The sequence below is a fragment of the Artemia franciscana genome, unplaced genomic scaffold, assembly GCF_032884065.1.
Source record: "Artemia franciscana unplaced genomic scaffold, ASM3288406v1 PGA_scaffold_36, whole genome shotgun sequence".
NCBI classification, from domain to species: Eukaryota; Metazoa; Arthropoda; class Branchiopoda; order Anostraca; family Artemiidae; genus Artemia; species Artemia franciscana.
Window position 1 is genome coordinate 92,218 of NW_027062672.1, and position 8,827 is coordinate 101,044.

An 8,827-nucleotide genomic window follows, 5' to 3' on the forward strand; every position below is an offset into this window, starting at 1 on the left:
GGTGCCCTCAAATTTGTTTGGTCACTTAAAAAGGGCACTAGAACTTTTAATTTTCGTTAATGAGCCCTCTTACAATATTGTAGGACCACTCAGTCGATAGCGATCGCCCCTGGAAAAAAAAAACAAATAAACACGCATCCGTGATCTGTCTTCTAGCAAAAAATGCAAAATTCCACATTTTTGTTGATAGGAGCTTGAAACTTCTACGAAAAGGTTCTTTGATACGCTGAATCTGATGGTGTGATTTTCGTTAAGATTGTATGACTTTTAGGGGGTGTTTCCCCCTATTTTCTAAAATGAGGAAAATTTTCTCAGGCTCGTAACTTTTGATGGGTATAATTAATCTTGATGAAACTTGTATATTTAAAATCAGCATTAAAATTCTATTCTTTTGATGTAACTACTGGTATTAAAATTCAATTTTTTTACAGTTTCGGTGACTATTGAGCCGGGTCACTCCTTACTACAGTTCGTTACCACTAACTGTTTGATAAGTTCTGCTCATTTTGGGGCTTAATGTTACTCTTTCGTCTTTCCTTTCATAATTAAATATAAAAAAACAAGTTTTTTTTTAACTGAAAGTAAGGAGTGACATTGAAACTTAAAACGAACAGAAATTACTTCGTATATGAAAGGGGCTTTTCCTCCTCAACGCCCCGCTCTTTACGCTGAAGTTCGACTCTTTCTCTTAACTTTACTTTTTAAAACAGTAAAAAACTTTAGCCTAATGAACAGGGTGCTGAGGAGGAAAATCCCCTTTCATATACGAAGTAATTTCTGTTCGTTTTAAGTTTTTATGTCGCTTCTTACTTTCAGCTAAGAAAAACTTGTTTTTTTATATTTAATTTATGGACTTTATAAATTAATGCATGTTTTGATCTTGGCTCTCCGTATATAAATAATTAAGACGAAATTTGCATTTTAATTTTGTTTTGGCTAAATGGACCTCTCATATTTTTAATCAGAAGATTTTGAGAAAAAAAGAGCGAGGGAGAAGGCCTAGTTGCCCTCCAATTTTTTGATTACTTAAAAAGCCAACTAGAGCTTTTATTTTTTTACGAACGTTTTCATTAGTAAAAAATATAAGTAACTTACGAATTAACTTACGCAACGAACTTCAATAATCCTATATTTTTATTCCGTATATGAGGGAGTTCACCCCTCGTTAATACCTCGCTATTTACACTAAAGCTTAAATTTTGTCCCAATTCCTTAAGAATGACCCCTGAGTAACAAAGGCCATAGAACAAATAGTTGAAATTACTAACAATACTTTAGCGCAAAGAGTGAGGTGTTAGGAGGAGGTGAATCCCTCATATGTGTAATAATTTCTGTTCGTTTTAAGTTTTAATGCTGCTTCTTACTTTCAATTGAAAAAACTTTTCATATTTATTTTTTCATTGTTTTGTAAATAATGCTAGAAAATCCTGTGTCCCCTTCATTGAAGTTATCTTCCCCCATGGAAAGATCTTTCTACGTAACCTCTCCCCCGATCGACTTCCACCCCCCCCCCCAAAAAAAAAAAATCCCCCTGAAAACTTCGGTGCACTTCCCAATAACCATTAATATATGTAAACACAGGTCAAAGTTTGTAACTTACAGCCCCTCCCACGGGGACTGTGGGGGAGTAAGTCGTCCCAAAAGACATATTTATTAGGATTTTTGACTATGGTTTATAAAATGGCTATCTCAGAATTTTGATCCAGTGACTTTGGGGAAAAATGAGCGTGGGAGGGGGCCTAGGTGCCCTCCAATTTTTTTGTAACTTAAAAAGGGCACTAAAACTTTTAATTTCCGTTAGAATGAGCCTTCTCGTGACATTCTAGGACGACTGAGTCGTTACGATCACGCCAAGAAAAAAAACCAAATAAACACCATCCGTGATCTGTCTCCTGGCAAAAAATGCGAAATTCCACATTTTTGTGGATAGGAGCTTGAAACTTCTACAATAGGGTTCTCTGATATTTTATTCTGACTTTTAGGGGGTGTTTCCCCTATTTTCTAAAATGAGGCAAATTTTCTCAGGCTCATAACATTTGATGGGTAAGACTAATCTTGATGAAACTTATATATTTAAAATCAGGATTAAAATGCCAGTCTTTTGATGTAACTATTGGTATCAAAATTCCATTTTTAGAGTTTTGGTTACTATTGAGACGGGTCGCTCTTTACTACAGATCGTTACCATGAACAGTTTGATTATTATTTTTCCCCGAAGGGTGATCGTAATGAACCAATGACCCTAGAATATTTGGAGAGGGCTCATTAAAACGGAAATTAAACGTTCTTTGAAAGTGATGAACGTCCTTTGAAGTGATTAAAAAGGTTAGATTGGAAAAAACCCTTCTCCCACACCCCCTTTTTCCCTAAGCTTTTCTGTTCCAAATTTTGAGATAGTTATTTTGCTCAACATAGTTGAAAAATCTAATAACTATGCTTTTGGAGATAACCTGACCTCCTAAAGCCCCTAGGGACAGGCCATACTATAAAAATTGTCCGTTCTTTACGTAAATTTAGTGTTTGTTATTGGGAGGTTTGCATATATTTTCGGGTCCGGGTGGGTGGTATGAATTTCTTGCCTGGGCGATTTTCCATGGGGAGAAAAGTTTTTAGGGGGAAATCTTACAGTGGGGGAATTTGCCAGAATTTCTATCTGAAATTCGTTTATTTGTTTTACTTTCTCTTTGCTGACTCGGTTTTACGTTTGGAGATGTTGAGGGTAATTTTCCAGGTATTTACATGGATTGAATTGTTTAGAGGATTTTTCCTTAGAGGTGGAGCCGGATTTCCCGAAATTAATAAAAAACCATCAGAGGTTCAATTTTAAAAACAAGTTTATTCAACTGAAAGTAAAGAGCAACATGAAAACTTAAAATGAATAGTAGTTATTGGTCATAGTAAGCGGACTGCCCCCTCCTCAACCCTCGCTCTTTACACTAAAGTTCGTCTTTTTGTCTTGATTCTTTAGGAAAGACTACTTAAACACAAAAGCCGCTCATTCTGAATGAAAGGTATTTTTTAGGAGTCTTAAGATGTTAGCGTACAGAGCGAGGGTTGATATAGGGGCAGCCCCCTTCAAATACAGAATAACTTGTATTCGTCTTAAGTTTTAATGTTGCTACTTATTTTCAGTTAAAAATCCTTATGTTTTTTATTTAACTTTCCACTGGAATGATGACTCTGTTTTAAAACAGTTTTGTTATTACCACATTATAAGTATTCAATTGAAGAATCAAGCCCAAAAAGTTCTCCTTTAAGAATAATCATTCCCGCATAACTTACTTGATTATAGAACTAATAAATTTTGAAAGGCTTACATCCTAATTGTTGGTGCTTGGCTTTTAGATAATTGCCCGTCGGAGTCGGAAACTCCATAGAGTATTGAAGAGTTTATGCATGCATGAAGGTTAGATAAAACCAAATAGATTACATTTGAATAGAGAGGAAATATATAGCTTAACCTGGATTTTTGGGCTTCCACTGCTAAAGAAACTACCCTTTTTGGGGGGGAAGAGAATTAATTCTTTAGAGACGCTTATTTTGAACTTAAGATTCAGTGGATCTGAGGTAAAGCAAATGATTTTTCAGAACAAAGTCTGAAATATTTTCAAAGGCTGCATAAGCTCTGCTGTCGTGGAAAAACTTATGTTGCAAAGATCCGTGCAGAATTAAACAAAAGAGCAGTTAATACATATGAAGGTCCATAGCTGACATACGGACCAGGTAAACCTACTAATCAATTATTTTTCTATACTCTTCTCGAATATGCTAGCCAGTTCAATCCTAAATACACCCTCCCCCTTCTGATGTTCCTGTATATAGCCCTTATATAAAATACTAGCTGTACTAGCTGTTTCATGGTGAATTTTCGTTCAGTGCACCGCAAGGTCCATGTATCATATTTTTTACAACAATATCATTTAACCCCTTATCGACATTTTCATCAGGTATTTCAGCGGAAATCACATCATCAATTTCGTTAGAAGTAATTTTATAATGTAGCCAGATTAGTATATGTGCGTGTGGCAATCCTCGTTTTCGCCATTCCACTGAGTACATCCAGCATCGCACTGACCCAAACACTTCAAGTTTTACTATGTAGTTTATCAGTGATTTCAACTTTTGCCTGAAGACACGGGCCGTAATGTCATGTCTATGAACCGCTGATTGTCCTTGAAGTAAAAGCAGCATATTCATGCATATGACGGGGACTGCCAGCATATGACGAAGGTAAAATCGTTAATCTTCCAACATTTGTGGTATTACCGTCATTTACAACTGCATCTCGCAAATGAATGTATTGTTCAGAGTGGAGCTTGGTCTGATTCAGACGGATAAATAGCAAACGTTCTGATTCAATTTTTGCATACATATCAACGACGTATTGGTGAAACAATTGACGGCATTTTAAAATATAATTGTCTTCATCCTGCCGAATCATTAGTCTATAGGAATAATAATATATTGCACTGTATTTCTTATTCATTTCTTTGTTAGTGGCTAGATTTATCAATTTAATATTAAAGTGATAGCCGTCGGCTCCATCCCCAAAAATGATAGGATATTGTAGGGCATCGTAGCATCGATGAGTTTCAGCAATTCTTACCAACTGAGCGTTTCGCTTATGAAGAATAATATCTCGAGGTAAAAACTGATCACCGACCATAACGATTGCCACTTCGTCGATAGTTGGAGCATTGTATCTACGCACATGTTGGCCAGGAGGCGTTTTGTCAGCGGAAATAACAATTTCGTGCGTATCAGTAGGCATCAAATCGCTGGCTGTTTCGAACAGACGCACTAAATTATTATTTTCGAGGAAAAGATGTTGCAATTGGGAAACGATTGTCCTTTCAACGTCGGGAGAAATTTCGTAACGTGCATTCAATTCAGAATTTCTATCACTGATGAGGTACAATTGTAAAAATTTATGATTCTCGCCTAAGAATGGTAGTATGGATCCTGCTCTATGATAAATTTGCCCATTTACTTTGAAAGTAGGCATAAATTGATCTGGATTTTCGATTTGGGACCCAAACGACGTCATTTGGAAACCTGAGTTATATTTTCTGATCTGTGATAAGAAACGCTTAGATTCTGACGTAGTTCCAGTAAGCAAAGTGTTCAATGGCTCTGGTGGTGCAGCCAGTAGAGGAAGTTTAACTTTTCCTGAGGCGCAACACATTCCCATTGTTTCACCATTAAATTTCAAGGCCTTGCAATAGGGACAAATTTTAGACATAGTCCCGATTTGAACAGATCTACTCAAGCTATAATCATCGACTGGGCTGTACCTGAATGCCAGGCGAAAATTTTCAGGTTGCTCTTGTGATTCCTCGGCACGCTTTCTTTTGGTGATTTCTCTTTGAGACGCAAGCCTAATTTCACGCTGTTGTTGTGATTCCTCGGCACGCTTTCTTTTCTTACTTTCTCTATCAGCCGCAAGCCTGTTTTCTTGCTGTTCTTGTGATTCCTCGGCAAGCCTTCTTTTTTCACTTTCTCTTTTAGCAGCAAGTCTGGTTTCACGTTGCTCTGGTAGTTCCTCGGCACGCTTTCTGTTCTTACTTTCTCTATCAGCCGCAAGCCTGTTTTCTTGCTGTTCTTGTGATTCCTTGGCACGATTTCTTTACTTACTTTCTCTATCAGAAGCAAGTTTTTTGGCATAGACTCTTTGAGCAGCTTCCTCGGCTGTTGCCATTGTAGGTTCTTCAGTCATTTTACAATTAAACATTTTTCCGTGAACGAATGTCTTAAATACCTTTAATGACGTCATCATCATAACAAACATGACGACAAATAACTTCATGACGACATGACATGATGACATGACATCACTCGACAGACCCACAGACAAACAACTTATTTTTATATATAGAAGATTTCTTAAATTATCGCCGTGTGCAATTGAGTATGTAATTAACCAAAATATAATTTGAAATGACTTTGAAAAGCATTAAATAATGGAATGAAACATGATAATCTGATTAATATAAACATCATGCATATTTAAAGAAAGAATATCATTGTTTGTGTGTATTCTTTTAGTTTTTAGATATTCCTTGGGCTATAAATGGCACCATTAGGGTGGGGGTGCATTTTCGAGTGAATTGGTTATTATATTAGAAAGAGCATAAGAAAAGGAATCGAACAGCTTGCGCACTTCGTCCTTATGTCAGTTATGGAATCTCGTACAAATTTATTAAAGACCTAAAGAGTAGATAGCAAAGTATTTTTTTTATGTTTTTTTAGTTTAGTTTTTAGTTTTTTAGTTTTAGAGTATTTTCTTATTATTATTTTTTATAGTTTATTATATTCATTATAGTTATTATAGGTTATTATATTTTTTATATAATTTATTTTTTATTATTAATTGTTTTGTTAAGTTTATTTTTGAGCAATGGCTTTGATTGTTGCAGCTAGTCTATGCAGCAATGGTAAAGAGGTTCTTTAAATTAACCGGCGACCAAATTCCCAGTGATCATCTGCAAATACGTAGGGGACTATCCAAATTGAGCACCAGTTGCCTTTGTAAGCAACAGCTCTTGTAGCAGATTCACTAGTGACCTAAGTGGGGTCTTGGGTTAACCCGAGTGGGTCACCAGTGAATGTGTTACACGAGCTGTTTTTAGAAAGACAGCATTGTGCACTATTATGCGGCAGCAACGAATTTCAAAAGAAAACCGATTAAGAATATTCAGAAACATACACAGGCAAACAGGAAGGATGACCTATGTTACTCTTGTTAAAATGCAAGATTGATATTACAGAAAGGGCGGACCTACGGCCCAAAGCTCAGGCTGCTAGGGGCCAGTGCTGCAAAAAGTACTTCAAATTTTTACTTAAGTATCAAGTATTAAGTACTCGTTGTTTTTTTTACTTAAATATCAAGTAATAATTACTTTCCAAATTCTTAATTAAGTATCAAATATCAAGTACTTGCCAAAATTGTACATAAATATTACTTCAAGTATATTCTATATATATATATATATATATATATATATATATATATATATATATATATATATATATATATATATATATATATATATATATATATATATATATATCAAGCCCATGCTACCTTTTTTTTAAAACCATTCTGAAGGCTTCTTAGCCCCTTCCCTTGCCTATAAAATGTACCCTGTCATTCCTCTCTTGGAAATCTTAATCAAGAACCAGAATTTCCATTTTATCCTTTTTTACCGTTTCCCTTGTTCAGCTGGTACACACCCAATGAAGTCCAAGAAAATAATCTTAACCAATTTTCAACACAACTTCTTAACAGGAAAAGACTATCAAAATAATTAAGTGCAGTCAAAGAACTCTTGATTGGATCAGGCATATCACATGACAGGATTAACACAGTGCACATAGAGTTGAACTTCTGGCGATTAGTGTTCAATCAAATCTGGCACGTTTGCAAAAATACAGGGTTATTCTGAAACATGTGGGAATGATGGAAAAATCTTGAAATTATTGTTTTCCATTGTTTGGTTGGTGCATACCCAACTTAGTCCAAAAAAAACCTGAACCAACTTTCAACACAATGGCTTGAAAGCAAAAGACTTTCAAAACAGTTAATTGCAATCGAAAAACTTCTGATTGGATCAGACACATCACATGACAGGATTAATACAGTGCACATAGAGTTGAGCTTCTGGCGATTAGTGTTCAGTCAAATCTGGGACGTTTGAAAAAATACAGGGTTATTCTGAAACCTGTCGGAATGGTGGAAAAAATATTGAAAATAGAAAAAAAAACTCAAATTTAAAAGTAAGGAGCCAAGTGAGTCAGTTGTAGACTTTTTTAATAAGAGAAATCAAAGCTCAATAAAATGGAACAGCAAAAATCCACACTTTTGACAGCTAGCTGAAGGTCGCTGGCTCTCAGCGTGCTGAAAGAAAAGAAGAGTATGAAAATGAAGTCTTGATTCACAATTTGATGACATGTCTCGCCCTCAGCACCTTTACAAGGAAACTGCCTCAAGTTTTCAAGTTAAATTTAAGAAACGCTATGAAAATGTATGTCATCTACATCCTTTGGCTGGTTTTCACTCAAGAAAGCCGCATGCTGTGTAGTCAATTAAGATGGTCGGTAAAACTCCCTAGAAACATATATTATAAAATCACGGGCCTGCAGCAAGCCCGCTGATTCAGACGCATTCCATACGGCTGGTAAAACTGCAGAATGAAAGAATGAATGAATGAACTTTATGATCCGTAAAAGTATAAAAAACACAAAGTAAAGAGTATTATAAATAAACAAAAATGATAAACGGCAAGAAAAAAAATTCAAACTAACAAAAGACAACGTGGACTAATTAACCAATATCAATATGGAAAAAGGCTGCAGAGGGTCGTAAACGTGAATAAAGTAGATAGTATTTTTACATAAATCATCACCGGAAGACCGAATCCAAGAAGGCATATCTATTAAACCAAATCGAGCAATTATTTTTCTGTTTTGGTGCCATCTATGAAGCCGGAGGAAGAATTTGCAATATCTGAAATAAGCCGCACGTAGAGTATGGCCATTTTTCTTACGAAACAGACGAGCCATGCCTGATAAAAACAAAAGCACAGGGGCGCAATAAGCGTTATAAATCATGCAAAAACCGTTGCGGTGGTAACGGCTTTTGTTTGGGGATGTTTTTCCGTTAACGACACGTAGGTTTTTCATGGCTTGATTCACTAGGGATGAAAAGGTAGTGGAAAGCGTTGGACCGAAATACAGACCAAGCCAACTAACTAAAAAAGAACATGGCAGAATTGCAGTCCCAGCAACGAATGGAGCGACCTTATAAGGGCTATTAAAACAAATAAAC